Below are 16,681 nucleotides of genomic sequence, written 5' to 3'. Positions count from 1 at the left end.
TCGCCATTTGTTCCTGTCTAATTTTGCCGAGAAAGAAGCAGAATGAAGAAATCCAGTACTTAAAGTAGAAGTTTGATTTGTGAATAATATAATATACGCGCAAGTGTGTGGAATTTGTGAATAAAATAAACGCGCAAGCAGAATATAAGTAACTGTTCGACTTCAAGATGTGATTGACCAGCAATGTGTCACCACGTGCGACGTGTGTAAAAATCATATGAATGTAAAAGGAAAAAAGAAGAGCTTATAAGTGTGTAACCAGACAGCGCGATAATATGAAGATAGAATGGATCAAGTCTCAACCGCAAAATTATTCGATGGAACAGGATTGCGCGAATAGTCACGCGTCGGCACTCCACGGACATTCCATTTGAGTTATCGCATTGCGAGTATCTAAGTTATGATATTTTAGTATGTATATGTGTGTGATAAATGTGTCTTATTTAATCCAGAAAGTATGTGTATTGAAATAAATATGTGATTGGAAAAAGAAAATAATCGGCTCATGCATGCATCAGTGGGTAAGTCTTGTTAATCTATTTAGTAATGATTATGCAATGTACGAAACACCAAAGTTTAGTTGAAGTATTTACGCAAAATTAATTGGTACTTGATATTCTTAGTATCGTCACTTTATACGATCACGACCAGCAACACCACAGTATGACAATAATTGATCGAGATATTTAATTTTAAAATTTGCAATTTTTGGAACCATTTTCAACTTGCCTTGAGGAATCGGTTAGCTAAGTTACAATACGTTGAGCAAAAATGTTTAAATGAAGTGCAGCAAAAAATTTCATAATTTTATATGCTGTACAAAGTCATACAGTCTCCACAATAGATTTTTTATGTTACCATATTATTAGATTTTTATGTTTTATGTACATTCTTTTAATCAGGAGCTGAAACTGACTAGTGATATCAAAAAAATTTCTTCCTATTATACATACATATATATATATATATATATATATATATATATATATACTAATGAATTCGAAAACAAGTTTTTCTAATACCTGCACAATAGCTGCAAAGTAAGATAATAATAATTTATTTAATAAAGAAATATTGATTATATTATCTCCTAATATAAATTTAGTAGAATATATCAAAAAGAGGGAACCCATATTCCGAAAACTGTCTTTTAAAGGAACTTGAATGTAAATCATGAAAAAAAACTTTTTAAGGGGACTTGGATTTAAATCATGAGTAACAAAATTTCAAACTTTGAAAATGAAATGTGGAAATAGGCTCTCGGGAACAACGAATCAAGGTTCACCTTTTGCCGTTCAGATGGCGGGGTCTGCCTCTGGAGTGTGCATGGATAACGCCTTATGCCATAATGCATTTTGCCCACACTAAAGTTCGGCGGAAGTGAAGTTATGATCTGGAGGTGTTTCTCCTGGTATGGCTGAAACTTTTGTCCAAATTCATGGTAAGCTGAATACCGACGCCTACCGCACTATTTTGGATGACATTCTTCCTGTTTTGTAGCAGTTTTACGGGTTAAAACAATGTTATTTTCAGGACGACATGAACTGGCATGGTTAACTAAATGGACTGACCTACACAGAGCCCAGACCTGACCCTATCGAGAACCTCTGGAACGAGTTATATTGCCGATTGCAACAACCGCCCAATATCGGTGAAGAAACTTACATGTCTTTCCGAAGCCAAGTGGAAGAAAATACCACTGGTCGTCATACAAAGACTTATAGAAAACATGCCTCGAAGGATTGAGGCAGTAATTTCCACTCGTGGAGGCTCTACCTACTAATGAATAAATTTTGTTTTTCTTTTCTATCACAGGTGTTCAAATACTTGTTTGTAGATAGCGTATAAACAATATGGATGGGCTTTCAATTTAAAAGCGAAGTCAAAAATGTGGAGTATCAGCATTATTAGCGAAGGATTACATGTGAACAAATACGCTGACACTCATAATTTTGATTTATTTTTAAGTTACTTAAGACTTTTTACTTGTACCTTCAATTCCTCTTTTTAGATAAAAGAATAGTATTAGAAATAGGCCTAATTTAGTGATTCTTGAGTGTTTTGCAGTAATTATTGAAAACATAATTAAATTATATAGTATTTAGATGCTCTTTGATATATTATATCAACTGCATGGAAAACAAGGCTCAACAAATGGCCGAATATTGCTTGGTAAAGCAACACTATAGATTGAACTCAGAATACTTTTGCGCTTGCAAGGGTTTCATATTCTTAAAAATTTCATACAGCAGCAAAAGTCTATCTAATATTTAGTTTTTATCTAATTTTAAAGTTTGATTCATACCATCATATTAATTAAAATAATCAACGTTAGAAATATATTGGTTCTGTGTTTTAGGGTGTTTTCTGCATCTAACAGTTTGCGTATAATTTAGGAACTGAAGCTAAGTACTAGACCATAAAACATTCCTGAAATTATTATTTCTGTATTTTGTTTAAAATTTCAATATTTGCAGTTTGATCCCTGTGGTTGTTCAATTTCTATAACACAAAATTTACTTCAAAATTATTCCAAAATAACGCTTAATTCAAAATTAATTTAACTAAGCAGAATTAATTTAACTAAATTTGCGAATAGTTTCTGAGAAGCAATTCCGACAGTGTTAATTTCTCAAAGAAGTTGAAAGGGAAATTTTAATGCACTAATTGTTGCTCACATCAGCACCTCAGTTTCACAGATTATCGTTGATCATTACGTGTATGCCAATAACTAAGTATTAAACAGTAGCAACAGCTAATTAATCTACAGTTCGAAAGTTTAGAATTCCCATTTTAGATTAAATTACTTTGTTCATCATACTTAGCCCTTTACACTCTTCATTTACCATTACTGAAATATAATATGTAGCTGAGAAAATCAAGTAATGGGAACAATTAAATTTTCTTATTTAGCATGGAATGGGAGACGAATTTCTCTTGTAGTAATGTGGATAACAGTAAGGATGAATTTTAAAGTGGTACATCTAACATTGTAAGATTCGATTATTTTAATACCATAATGCTCATTGCGGTTATCTGCTTGAGGGATGATATTTTAAAACCAACTAAAAGATATTTTAAAACCAACTGGCTTGTGCTCATGTTACAGATTGGCAAATCAGGAAATCCTATTCCCAGGCAGGCACTTCGAAAGCTGGTATTTGAAAAACCGGACTACCAGGGTTTAACGTATTTGCCCACTTGCCACTGGTAGGCTTTGTTTGTAAGAATGCAATATTTACCTAGGCAAAATCAGGATTCGCAAGTAAAAAATAATGCTCTATTATATTATTTACTTGTAAAACATGTGAAGGCTACCGTTACTGTGCTTTTTGTGCATCAACTATTATTTTTAAATAATTTTGTAATTTTATAATTATTTTAATTCCTGGAATCAGGGCATATACACTGAATGCTCACCTAATTTTTTCTTAAAGTTAAATACAAATTTTCAAGTTTACATAATGAAACATTGAAAATTTGATATAATTACTGAAATTAAAAACTACCAAATATTTAAATAAGTTTATTACGGTTATTTAAATAATAATGACACTACAACACTGATTCCTTTCAATAGTTACAAACAAGGTATATTTTGGAAGCATATATATATATATATATATATATATATATATATATATATATATATATATATATATATATAAATTGTAGAAAGCTCGCCTAAAAGTTACCAAGAGCTGCTGCTCCAAAAGGTTAAAGACGTTTTCAAAAATTAATACACATGAAAAGCAAATCATTAGACATGTAAAACATAAATACAATAAAATTAAATAACAGAAAAAGTTAAAAAGTAAGCGGAAAATGGTAAATTAGCCCAATTCGACATCCAAACAGACTTTTCAAGGGAAATTTCAATTATTTGAACGTCGAATCAAGCTAACCCCATTACGCGTTTCGCCGAAACAGACAATTGAAACTTTTTCGCTAAAAACTTTTTTGACAAAGTGTCTTGGAAATTTTAATAGTCTCAATTCTCTCTTCCAATTTCCCGACGCGTCCGCTCAGAAAGACACATTAAGGTGTTAAAATATGTAAATCAAAATCAAACTTTCTAAATCTAGTCTAGAATTAAAATCAAAACGAAAATAAATAGCGATGAGCTATTAGTCCTAAAAATACAAATATATTCGGGCTGGGCCTGCAAGCTTAAAGATTAACAATTTAATTTTTAAAAACTGTAGATTTTATGAAACTGTAAGAAAACCTGTAGTTAATAATCAATATAAAATAAAATTGAGAAAAGAACAACTCAGTGGGTCTTGCTAAGACCAAGAAAAAGTTGTAACAAAAGAAACAAAAAACTGACCTTTGGCGATGTAAAGCTGTCCCTCTGGAAACATGCAGAAAAATGGCTGCTAAATTCAAGCGTCTTATTTTTGGATGACGTAGGTAGGGGGGAGCGAAGAGTTGTGGGCGTTTAGCCAATGAAGTGATTTTCGTTATCTGTAACTCGTCTCCTATTATCGGAGGGGGCCGGAAACCTCGGGAACCGTGTGAAGAGCTCAAAAAATGGCGTTTGGCTTGTAGAAGGAAGGAAAAAATTCTTTCGAAGTGAAAATGGCAAATTCAGCTTAAACTATAAAAACTTGGCCATTAAACTATAAAAACTTGGCCATTAATTTTTGAAAACGTCTTTAACCTTTTGGAGCAGCAGCTCTTGGTAACTTTTAGGCGAGCTTTCTACAATTTTTATTTTTTACTTATTTTGCAGCATATTGCGCAAGATGTTTTCTTGACCAAAATTGTTATTACTGCTATGCTTGATAAATTATATATATATATATATATATATATATATATATATATTGTTGGACAACTGCGATTTCGTCGAGATCCTCTAAAAATAAATGACACTGAGCAAGAAGAAATTGATACTTTGTCAAAATAAATAAGAGTTCCTTCAAAGTTAACGTGTATAAATAGCTCAGGAACAAAAAACAAAGATAAATAAAATTATTTTTAAGACACGATAAATATCGCATATCACAAGAATACTCATAGAGCGATATCTGAAATTCAAGGTGCTCAATACAGTCGCATTTTCATGATTGAATTTCACTAACTGATTTTTCCAACATGGTCACAAATATAAGATTGTCCTGGAATTTCTAGAAGCATCTAGTAAATGGCCTGGAGTGCTTCGAAAATGTATTTTCTGAAAACTTCCAGAAGGTCTACAAGATGCATATATTTAGTGAGAAATCGCTAAATGTCATCAACCAAATTCGTCGCTAATGTCCATCAGAAAAGTTTTTGCCCGTATCTTGGGTTCTAACTGAGGCATCACTATACTGTTCAAACATTGATCAGTTTAAAATCACAAGATAAATAACATAAGGAAAGAAATAAACACTTACAAAACAGACTGTCATTTCGATTAAATAAAAATCGCAGTGAAATTTGTATATAGAATGTCCCAAACAAATAAATGCACTGCTAGCCATTAAAATTACTACTTCAGGAAGAAAAGAAACTAGCAGAATCTTATTTATTGTTCATATACAATATAATGGAAGTAAGTCGTGGTTAGATTTGTAGATGTTTTGAGGTATGCACCGTGCAGAATTCAGAATATAGAGCTCACTTCTATCAGCAACGGCGGTTATAATCCGGCTGGGCATCGAGTCGAACTCAGCTTTGATGACAGACATGGGTTATATTATTCCATGTGGCCTCAACTGTGCAGCAGAGTTCCTCAGTCGTAATGGCTCAGGAGTACTTCCTTGCCAAACTCTCATATAACCATATGTTCTCAAAGGGTGAGAGATCTTGAGAACGTGTTGGACAAAGCAGCAAACGAAAACCCTCTGTGTCATGGGATATGAGGAGAGTACAGGAAATATATGGTCGTTCATTGTCTTGTTGATGAATGACGTAACAAAGTTTTCGAATCTAGAACACTGCTACGGATCTTCTGCAACAACGGCTGTCTACACGGGCTATGCGAACAAGAATTGACTAAGATATGTACACAGTGGCACCCATACCAGTACGCCCACGTGTTGAGACCGAATAACGTTGACGTGTTCAAGCTGGTAGCTCTCGTTCTTCTCGATGTCTCCACATATATATACTGCATCATGATGCTGTAACCAATCATGATGCTGCATTGTCTGAAAAGACGACGGGATGCCACTTCTGTGTGTCTAGTATCGTCATTCGTTGCGCCATTTGTAGGCGCGTCTGTCTCTGCTGCAACTACAAGGAAGGCTGCAATAATTTTCGCCCTGCTGACAGTCCGTGGTGCTGCGACTTCATTGCACTGTCCATGCGGAAACTGCACCTGAGCCAAGCTCCTGACACAGTATATGTAATGTGGCTGTACGATCCCGGAATGCTGAGAGGACAATATGTTTGTCATCTTAAGCGTTCAGTATGCTCTTCCTGGACCCAGTGACCCTATATTTGTCTTACAGTCATGAGATCCCGCCCAATACGAGCAGCAATATTGTAGAATGTATTGTAAACTCAGTCCAAATAGTACACAATCCTGTCTCTCCTTTCCAATTCCGAAATATGCTATTAAGAGTGTCTTCTTCTTTCACGAAGCATAACATGATTTTTACGCAAATAACCAACGTCCGTATATCATTTCGAAATGAGAAACCCGCTGTGTGATCCATTTATACACTATATAGATGGCGTTACTCCTACCTGCTTTGAACGCATGAGCTAGAATCCCAATCATTTGCATATTCCAGCATTAATACCTTTCATGCAAATTTACAATTTGTTAAATGCCGCATTTGTGTTGTAGGAATTTTAATGGCTTATAATGTAAAAGCAATTGATAACAAATCAAATGTATAAAAAACGTACATAAAAACCAAAATAAATATTTGCATTATATATATTTATAATAATATGATTATTAAGAAAATGGAAATATCACCTTTAACCAAATATGTTACTAATTTCAAAACATGCATTTTCTCTGATTAGTATATATGTATAATTTTCGCTTTCTTTTGTCCACAAAAGAGACGTATTTCATGGAAATTATTCAACACTTTTGCATTTAAGCTCAATAGCGTTTGCGATCAAATAAACACAAAAATACAGAATTGAAATTTAAATCAACCTTATGTAGATTCTTTACTCTTAGCTAAAATTTAAATTCATATTTGGATAAATATTTGAGCAACCAAAATAAATGCTTAATTGCTTGAAATTAAATACTTGATTAGCTTAAGTTTAGGATTCGTCTAAGCGAAGTGAAACAGGATCCTTCAAAGCTTTATAGTAGAATGAATTTAATAGCACACCTGAAAAACAGTACCAGAAGAATAAGATCAGAAATTTCCAAGATTAAATTACACGCGTTCTACGTGTGACCCTTTTATAACACAATTGATATTAAATCGCTCTTCAGGTTCTTCTCAAACGCATCTCAGAATGCCGATGTCACCAGACACAAAACATTTTATGATAAATTTTCTTCAAATTACCAACGAAAGCAGAGGAACGAATACACGGTTCTTGATTTATCTCCACAAAAACAGAAATCGCAGTGATAACAATGATCGCAGTTGTAAACAGCTTTTAGTTATTAAAGCACACAATAAGATTGATTTACTTTATTATTAGGTGTATTGTTCTAATGGCGTCAATTACGCTTATGTTATAAAGCCAAACAAAAGGAAAAGATCATAAACTTGAGACGTATTCTACAAACCGGTACTAAATACTTCTCGAAAAAACAAACACTTTTCTATTTATAAGCATTAATCAATTTACATCTGTTTCTTTTAGATTAAACCTCTATTCCATACGTAGAATACGTTTGATAAAATGAAAATATGTTTGAAAATGAATAAAACTGTTTAATATTTCCTAATTATTTTCGCTTTTTGATTATTCACGTTTTATAAGCGGCTTTATATTATCATGTGATGCATCAAACTCAATGATTTCTACGTTCGTTTCGAAAGCAAAATGCATATGTAATCTTCATAGAATATCCAAATCCTTAAACCTTTCCTACGTGATTCCCTCTTATGAAAAGCAAAGAAATTTTGAGTTCTAAGACGGCGCACAACGTAACCTCTGTCTAGAAATAAAAGCAAAAAAATCTGCTGAGTCTTAAAGAAGAACAAAGAGACAGAGCTTTAATCGTTCAAAGAAGATCGAAACTCATTTGCTGACTTATGGAAAAATGTTACTTAGAAAATTTCTTTTCTGCAACTTTCCTATCGTGAAAAGGTACCTAAAATATAATCCAAATGCTATATCACCGAATTTAGCGGAAATATGAATTTTAATCGAGAATAGATAAAGCAGGATTCGAAGAATTTATAAACCTACTATTCATTTTATTCTCAGGGCGCTTTGTAGCTTTAAGCAGTATTCACTAATTCATTAAAGCACTATTTGGATGATTAATTATCGTGTCTCTTTAATTGGAAAGTTGGAAATCTCATTTGGGTTCACTTATTTTAATCCATAATTCTGTCTGAATAATTAATTTTGCACTTTTATTTGACTTGTAACTCTTAATAATAAAAAAATCATAATGAAATTATACCTTTGTTTCAGCAAGGAAATTATACCTTTGCTATGTTCAATTACAAACAAGCTAATCTAATCTAATCTAATCTGATAAGGGTTATTTTGTATACTTTCTTCATCAAAAATACATCTTCACATTTAGGAAACAGTGTCATATTATGGCAGTTTGATCGAAAATTCATCAAACCTAAGCCCGATTTTGCAGTAAAGAAAATTCATCAAATATTAAACAGAAGGTAGTTTTAATAAAAGAGTTTAATGTTTCGCCATTCCCGCTTCATAGAAAAAACGTTTGAAGCTCAGTTTTTCACAATCCTTTATTTCTTCGGATTTATTTCGAAGTTTTTGGAAAAACGTGGATAAAAATCCCCTTTGTTTTGATTATGTGAACGCAAAGCATATTTTCTAGATAATTACTACTTGCGTGCAAGAATTTAACTGGTTTCATCATATTCCAGTTGCTTCTATGCGCTTTAGTTTACTGCAACTTCAGGTAATGTGATGAACTGTATATAATATGTCCGCATTTTTTAAACATTTCTTAATTTAATTAGGAAAATTTTCTGCATGAATGTAACGACAAAGAAATTTTATATCACATTTGTGGAGAGGAGTTTATAATGTGTAATTCTTAATGAAGGTGTAAGTAACTGAGAAAATAAAATGCGTACTGAACTATAAAGAAAATATTTACTTTGAAATGCGCATACAATGAAACTTCGAATCACGAACGCCTCACAGTAAGAAAAAATCAGTTCACGAACATATTAACCTCACAAAAGACACCTTTGATAACGAGTTATGAACGAAACCTTTGATAACGAGTTTGCAATAAATAATTTTCAGAAGTTTTTGAGGTAGCTTTGTTGCACAGTTAAAACTCAAATACTTCAGTAAACATTATTTTAATATTTTCCGCAGCCTAAGTCTCATTAACCACTGATAAGAGTACCTGATAACCTGATAAATAACCTGATAGTACTGCAGGCAGAGACTTTGAGTGCTTTAGGGCGTTTTTTTGCTGAGTACGATAGCGTTTTTCTAGGCTTGGTCTTGGAAATGATCGATAAACTACCTCAACGAGAAGAAACTAACCATTTCAAAAATATCATTGAAAAGCAATTGTGAGAGAAATGTCTTCGGAGGAAGAGAAAGAAAGAAAAGATAATCCTATTTCTTTACTCGAGAAATTTTGTAGGATAGGCATGTTGCAAAGCTTTCGCTTAACGATATCGCCCTGATGAACCAGTAACAAGTGCAGGACATGCATTTTTAATGACAATGCCATACTCTCTTAAGAAAACAAAAATTGAAAGATAGGCAACAACAAATCACATGGGACAAATTTTTAATGAAATGGAGCCCAATGAGTCTCAAGCAATCTATTGGCTCCAAGAGACAAAAAATGAAAGAAATTGCCTCATCATTTCTTAGCTCTTCCCTCCCATTTCCTCATCACTTTACCCCATTCGCCCCTTTTCGTGCAGTTATTGAAAAATTAAATTAAGTTTCCGTCTATTCTTATCTATTTAATACTTCTATTTTTTCCCTTAGATGTAATAAGTTCTTTGGTGTTTTCCATAAAAGGTATAGTTGCTAAAATTCAGTATGTATTATCTGTATGTTCAAGAACGAATTAATTATTTTAATTCCTAGGGGTTTCGGTTTAAGGTATTTTCTCCTACCTTCCAGCTTGTCTTCATGGCGTAAAGTAGCACACTCGGAACGTATTTGAGAGGTCCGGGTTCGAGTCCCGGCGAGGGCATTGCTTATTTTTCTTGTCTCCTGCTTCAAAAAAACCTAACGACTCTATAGTAGCGCTCGAACTAAAATGTGGTGGATAATAATTCGGCACCACCAGGATTTGGTATGTGGTTCTCCTAAATCCAGTCACCCTTTAAAAGGGGGGTTATATAAGGTATTTTCTTCCTTCTTCTAGCTTGCCTTCGTGTCGCGTATTCGAGAGGTGTTAGAATCCCGGCGAGGGCAATGCTTATTTTTCGGAATCGCTGCATGATGAAAAATTAAATTTTAACTGCGTATATGTGATTCTTTATTCTTGACTCTTTAATTTTACTACTGCTGCTATTCTTATTAAGGTTAGCATTTCCCGTCTGATATTATTTAACAGTTTTTTCTGTTGCTTTGTTTGTATTTATCTGACGCTTTTTTTTAAATGTTGTGATCGGGATAATTTATTACTGTTCTAAGCTACGCAGCATTTAAGTTACGCTACAGAAAATATTGAATGTTATTGAACATTAAGATGTGTGAATCATTTGATCATTATATTAAATATTAAATGTGACTAGTCTCATTAGTCTCTGGGTGTTTGTGAAGTGGAAATAAATCGAATATTAAACATAGATGGAATTTCAATTAAACAATTACTATCGAAGATAGACCATATCCCTCACTTCCACTGGTATATGAGTTTAAATATTATTTAGTTATAACGCGGTAAATACTATCTGTGTCTATTATAAATTATTTTGTTTTTTGTTTTCAACATAAAATTCCTTAATTTTAAATTCAAATTTCTTATTTCTTACAGAGTGTGCTTAATTTGAAGTCATTTTGTGGTAAAAGTACTTTTCATGAAATGTTCGCCTAGAGAATTTTGTGCTTTCAGAAAGGTAACAGTTTTCTCATTACCAAAAGTTAAAAATTTATGTTTTCATACATGAAAACTTCGAAGTTATCCATACTCATGAATAAAAACTTTTACATTATGCATACTGTTTTATTATTGGTAACTCCAATGCAAATTAATGAATATTATATTCAAAACTCACCTTCTTTCCTTGAACAGGAAGTATTTCTTAATCTTACAAAATTCTGGTATAAAATTACGAAGTCCAGTTTTTGAAAACAAATAGCGAAATTTATATATATGCTGCTTTCTTTGTTGTGCTGATATAACTAACGAAAGAAATTTGTTCATTAAAATACTTTAAAAATTATTTAAGATATTTAACGTTTTAATGCATGCCTTGATCTTAAACTATGTATTGCATACTGGATTTATTTCAGTTTACATAACGAGAGCATATCTCAAGTTATACTGATGCTCTTTTTTATTGAATTTTAAGTCTTTCATAACCGCTTAAAGCTGAAAGATCAAGCCGATATTTTATAAAAGTGCTTTTGTGATATATGTATTTGTGTCTTAATTTTCTTTCGATGTTAAAAGTTTATTACTAAATGTCACAAAATATATATTTCAATATTTCAAAACATTCCGTGTTATATATATATAGATTTATTTTGTACATTATCTGATATTTAACACAGTTAGTATGTATCAATCCCAAAATGAGTACTGATTTTTCATTCTTTTGATAAAATATACTTTGATATTTCTAATATACTGAAGGGAAAGTTTTAAACGATTTCCCGTTATAAATGAAAGCTTTCACCATTAAAAGCCATGCTCAGCTCAATGTTTACGTTTTTGATTTATGTATAAAAATGTTTTAAAAAGGCTTCTACAAGTAGTATAAAAGTGAGGTTTCAGGGGCAGGATCTCAAACTCATTCTCGCCGTGCGCAGCAAGCTGTCATGCGAAACGCGCATGCAGAGGCGCTGCTAATTGATGAGAAGAATTGTTATATGATTCTTAATTTAGTTGATAAATAAATCTTTACTTGTTTAATTCGAACTTGTAACAAAAGGAGTTCATAGGGGAGAACAATGATTGATTGCTACAGAGCACTATTTCATGATCTCTAATAAATTACTGGTAATAAAATGAATGTGTTTTAGGACTATTGCCGCCACTGCAATTAACTGCACCTCGATAATGCCAGAAATTTAGAACAGAAAAATTTATGGATAGCTTTATAAAAGCTTTCCATAACTTTTTGAAGAGGCCGAATACTTAACGCTGTAATGGCCCACCAGCGGCCGAGCGGTAAAGTCGCTGAACACTGGTAGTTCGGTCCGAGGTTCGAATCCCGCGAACGGGCTGGCTGCATGGGCGTTTTCGTGGTTTTCCCCATGTGTAACGTGTATACGAGCCAGTTTCCCTTAGAAAGTCCTCCACGAAGGCATCCCTCCTCTTAGGCAGATAGCCCTCGAGGCTTTGCCATAATCACGCACACACACACACTTAACGCTGTAATAAAATAGCTGTAGTGTTAAGGAAACTTAAAGGAAAGCATTCAAACGAAATTTAACAGAATAGAAATAATTATGTACAAATTAAATACATAAAATGTAATTAAATGCAAAGATGTGAAGAACTATCAATTATATACAAACTAAATGTACAAAAATACGTTAATGTAAAAATAAAATTTCAAATGTGAGAAAGGAATAAGAATAATTATATACAAACAACATTCATTATAAAAAGACGATTAAATATATATAAAAGTTCACTTTAATTAAACTCAAGAAAAATAATTGTATAGAAAATACAATTAAATGCAAAAAATTACTAAAAATTTATTAAAACTACGTTAAATCAAATGGAACGAAAAGTGTGTATAATTGAACAGGCCGTACAAGGAAGTCGTGTGGTGACCACATGAGGTTTTCATCTTTAATTGCATTGCTATTAATTTATCAGATAAAAAAGGCAAATTTGTTGATTTTAGCACCAGAAACACTTTTTCAAAAGTGTTCATCTCTTACAATTTGCCTCGCATGTGGGAGAAATAGTAACATAAACGCGTCATTGGTTAAAGATATTTTTTCGTTGTCCTTTTTTTGAAAAATTAAATGAGAAAAAACATTTCGAATTATCAGTTGGTGGAGTGACAATGAATTATATCAAGGCGTTTAAAATAAAATAAAATTATTAAACCGATCAACATAACAAACAGGCTTCATCCGAATTTCAGCTAACGCAGACAAATGATAGATTATTTCCTCTCACACGTTTAAAATTTGCCCACAATTAGCAAATTACACCCATTTTTCTTAATCGAGATTGCTGTAGACATTGTTGTAAATTAGATAAAACCGCTTTTCTGTTTCAAAATCTCAGAACCTGCGTTCAAAATCCTCTCTTTTACCCTTTTTATCTCTTAGCTTTCTTTTTCGAATGTTTTCTTTAACCTTTTCTATCCCTAGTTCTTTGCTTTATTTTTCTGTCGTTGGTTTTGGTTTATTATTTATTCTTTTTCAATATTCTGTTTGCAATGCTGCTTATTCGGGCATGTCAGTTAGCATGGCAGATAATTCTGCATCGGGCTTTGTTAGATTGTTTTTCAAGTGAAGGAGGAGAAGTCTTAAGAAGTCTAATATTTAAGGAGGAAAAATATTTTTTTTTTTACTTTGGAAAAGAAAACTAGACAGAATGAAGTAATTTTTAGAATCATTTAATGTAGAACATATAACTGCATGAATTAAAATCTCGTGGCAAAATGCAACATGTTACGAATTCCTACCGAGATTTCGCTACGACTTACTTCATCGTATGATTTGGGATATTTTTGTTAATTTATTAAAAAAAAATTATTGCGTTTAGAAACAAGTTACAGCAGCATTTTAAAATTTAATATATATACAAAACAGATTGGTAAACTCGAATTTTAAAACTATAAGATCTGACTTTCTTTGCTATCATAAAATGTGTCTAAATCTCAAAGTTCGACCTAGTGAATTCTCGCACAGGTGTGAATTACAACTGGGAAAGGGTGCTAACCCTTTTTTAGTTATCTCTTTAACAGTGAGGCACAAACTTCGTGCTTACAATAGCACTGACTACTTTCGGTGAAAACTTAAATGATTATTTTACAACAAATGCAAAAGTTAAGAGATAGTGCTAGACTACACAATTTAATTTAATCTAACAGGCTGATTCAGCAACCTAAACCAGCGATGGACTACCTAGACGGTCAGAATACGTAGCCGCTACTAAGGATAAAATAGCAAGCGTGCGTTCACTAGCGAAATAACGCTCTGTCTAACAGTCTCGTTTCACCCGTTTAAATACTCTCTACACCTACTTAATTTGCATCCTAGCAAGGAAATGCGAGGGAAAATAGAGAATTCAGAAAAGATACCAAAATTAAAATAATTGTTTAGTGAACTAAGAGGTATCCTACAAAACGATCGACTTAACCCTAAATCAAAATTTAAGAAAACATTTTATTGCCATTAACATGAAACATGTTCACGCAACCTTTCGCTACCCGCTTCAGCGGGCTCATTATGTGAGAGGACTCATTTTAAGAATCATATTTAGTTGAAAATGCTAATATTCACTTTCTTTTTATATAAAAACACTGAATAACTTGCGTGTTACTACATACCCCTGTAGCAATTACTTTTATGTCTCCCATACCTTTTTGCGTTAGAAGTATTTTAGAGGCAGTTATTACGACTTTTAATGGATTATTAGAACTGAGATGTTACAGCTTACTCAAATAATGAAGTATACACATCATTATTAAATTAATTTGAATATATAATTAAACTTAGCTTAATGGCAGGACAGTTATGGCAAACCTATGACACATGTGTCATATGTGACACTAAATCCATTAAATTGACACTCATCACTCATTTCCAGAGCCTTATACGGAGACAAAAAATTGCAAAATAGAAAAAATATTTGTTTTAAGCAACGACTTCGTAATTGTCTATATGTGCTGCGCCTACCTCTAAGCACAACAGCGGCCGAGTAGTAAAGTCTCTGAACACTGGTAATTCGGTCCAAGGTTCGAATCCTGGCGAATGGGCTGCATAAGCATTTTCGTGGTCATGTATGATGGTCATTTCTTATCATGGGTAATGTGTATGCAAGCCAATTACCCTTAGAAAGCCCTTCACGAAAGCATCGCTTCCCTTAGGCAAACAGCCTCGAGAGCTTTACCATAACCAAAGTAAGCCGAACCAAACCAAGCTGCGCTTACCTTGGGTGCTTTCGAGTGCGTTGTTGGCAGACCGACGTCACGAATAGTCTGTATTTAGCACAACACCAGAATTACGCTAGGGTTTTCCTAGATTTTGGCATCCTTAGCTCAAAAGTCTGATTATCACTCTGATAGGAAATTACATAAAAAAAATTGTAAAGTTTACCTCTTTTATCAAATTTCTACATTTAGTACCTTTAGCAAATGACGTCTAGAATATCATGTCCTGCAGAGACAGAGGAAGTATGGAAGTATTCTGAATAGGTCATCTTGTATGACTACTTAAGCTGCGCAGAAAAACAAACTTCTAATGCACTGTACATTAGAAATTTTAAAATATTACATATTTATATATTCTATAATAGTTTTTCTATTATTTTGTATATAACTTTCAAATATAATTAAATCAAAGGGGCAATTTGCCCAGAAGGATTATTAATTTCGTTTTGGAATTTTGCGTTGATTCACTACAAGCATTGTTTCCTTTTTCGAACAGTTGTCACCAAATATTATCGCCTTGTATTATATTTAAAGAAATAAAATAATGGAGAATCTGCATAAATGTATGTATGTTTTAGATAAAAACAACGGTACCTAAAGCCATCAAATTTTGAATAACGCAATCCTCCTGCGAATATGAGCATCTGGAAGCCCAAATTCGAAATTTGTTTTATTATCGATTTCTTATTTTGTACAACTTTAACGAATTTTTGATTAACAAGCTCAAGGACTTCAGAGCGAACTATGGCAACTTTGTACAGAAAAAGCTTTTTTTATCTCCAGCGCGCGAGACTGTGTATCGGAAATTCTAAAAATATGCTCATTTTAAAATTATTTTTTATATTGCTGTTGAACTGAATTTTATGGTTTATGTGCGAAGAAAATGATATTTAATAATTAAAGATGACCCACAAAATGTTAGAAAAAGTGCCCCTTTAGAAGCAATTTAAAATCTGAAACCTTTCAGATTTTTTTCCTTTTTTTTAAATATTCTTTCATGTCTAATTTGTAAAGCATACATTATTTCATTCTTCATTTTCGTATGGAGAGAATTAATTAGTTTGCGTTCTTTGTTCTAATATGTTGGCTGAAATAGTTTAGTTACGTTCTAAGTTGGAAGCTATTATTGCAAAAAATCGTATATAAATTTATTACTTATTCTGACTGAAATTTGAAATGAAAATGAACGGAAAAAAGTATTTTCTAATCCTCTTAGGAACATGAAAGAATACTTACTAAGCAATCTAAATTATTTATGCAACTGAATAAATATTATTAACGCG

The 16,681-nt window shown here is 32.6% G+C and overlaps 1 long non-coding RNA gene across 1 annotated transcript in view; it reads left to right on the top strand.

Moving 5' to 3' along the window:
* LOC146998233 (uncharacterized) overlaps positions 1 to 11,169 on the top strand; it is a 658,297-nt gene extending 647,128 nt beyond the window's left edge. The window contains exon 4 of the long non-coding RNA XR_015040043.1: positions 11,087 to 11,169. This is a non-coding gene — a long non-coding RNA (uncharacterized LOC146998233). The remainder of the gene's footprint in view (positions 1 to 11,086) is intronic.
* The last annotated feature ends 5,512 nt before the right edge of the window (positions 11,170 to 16,681 follow it).

The sequence above is a fragment of the Stegodyphus dumicola genome, chromosome 3 (genome assembly GCF_044657685.1).
Source record: "Stegodyphus dumicola isolate Sdum_Otavi_A_Nest chromosome 3, ASM4465768v1".
Classification (NCBI taxonomy): domain Eukaryota; kingdom Metazoa; phylum Arthropoda; class Arachnida; order Araneae; family Eresidae; genus Stegodyphus; species Stegodyphus dumicola.
Note: the sequence above shows the minus strand (reverse complement) of the source record. Positions and strands in the feature narration are given on the sequence as shown.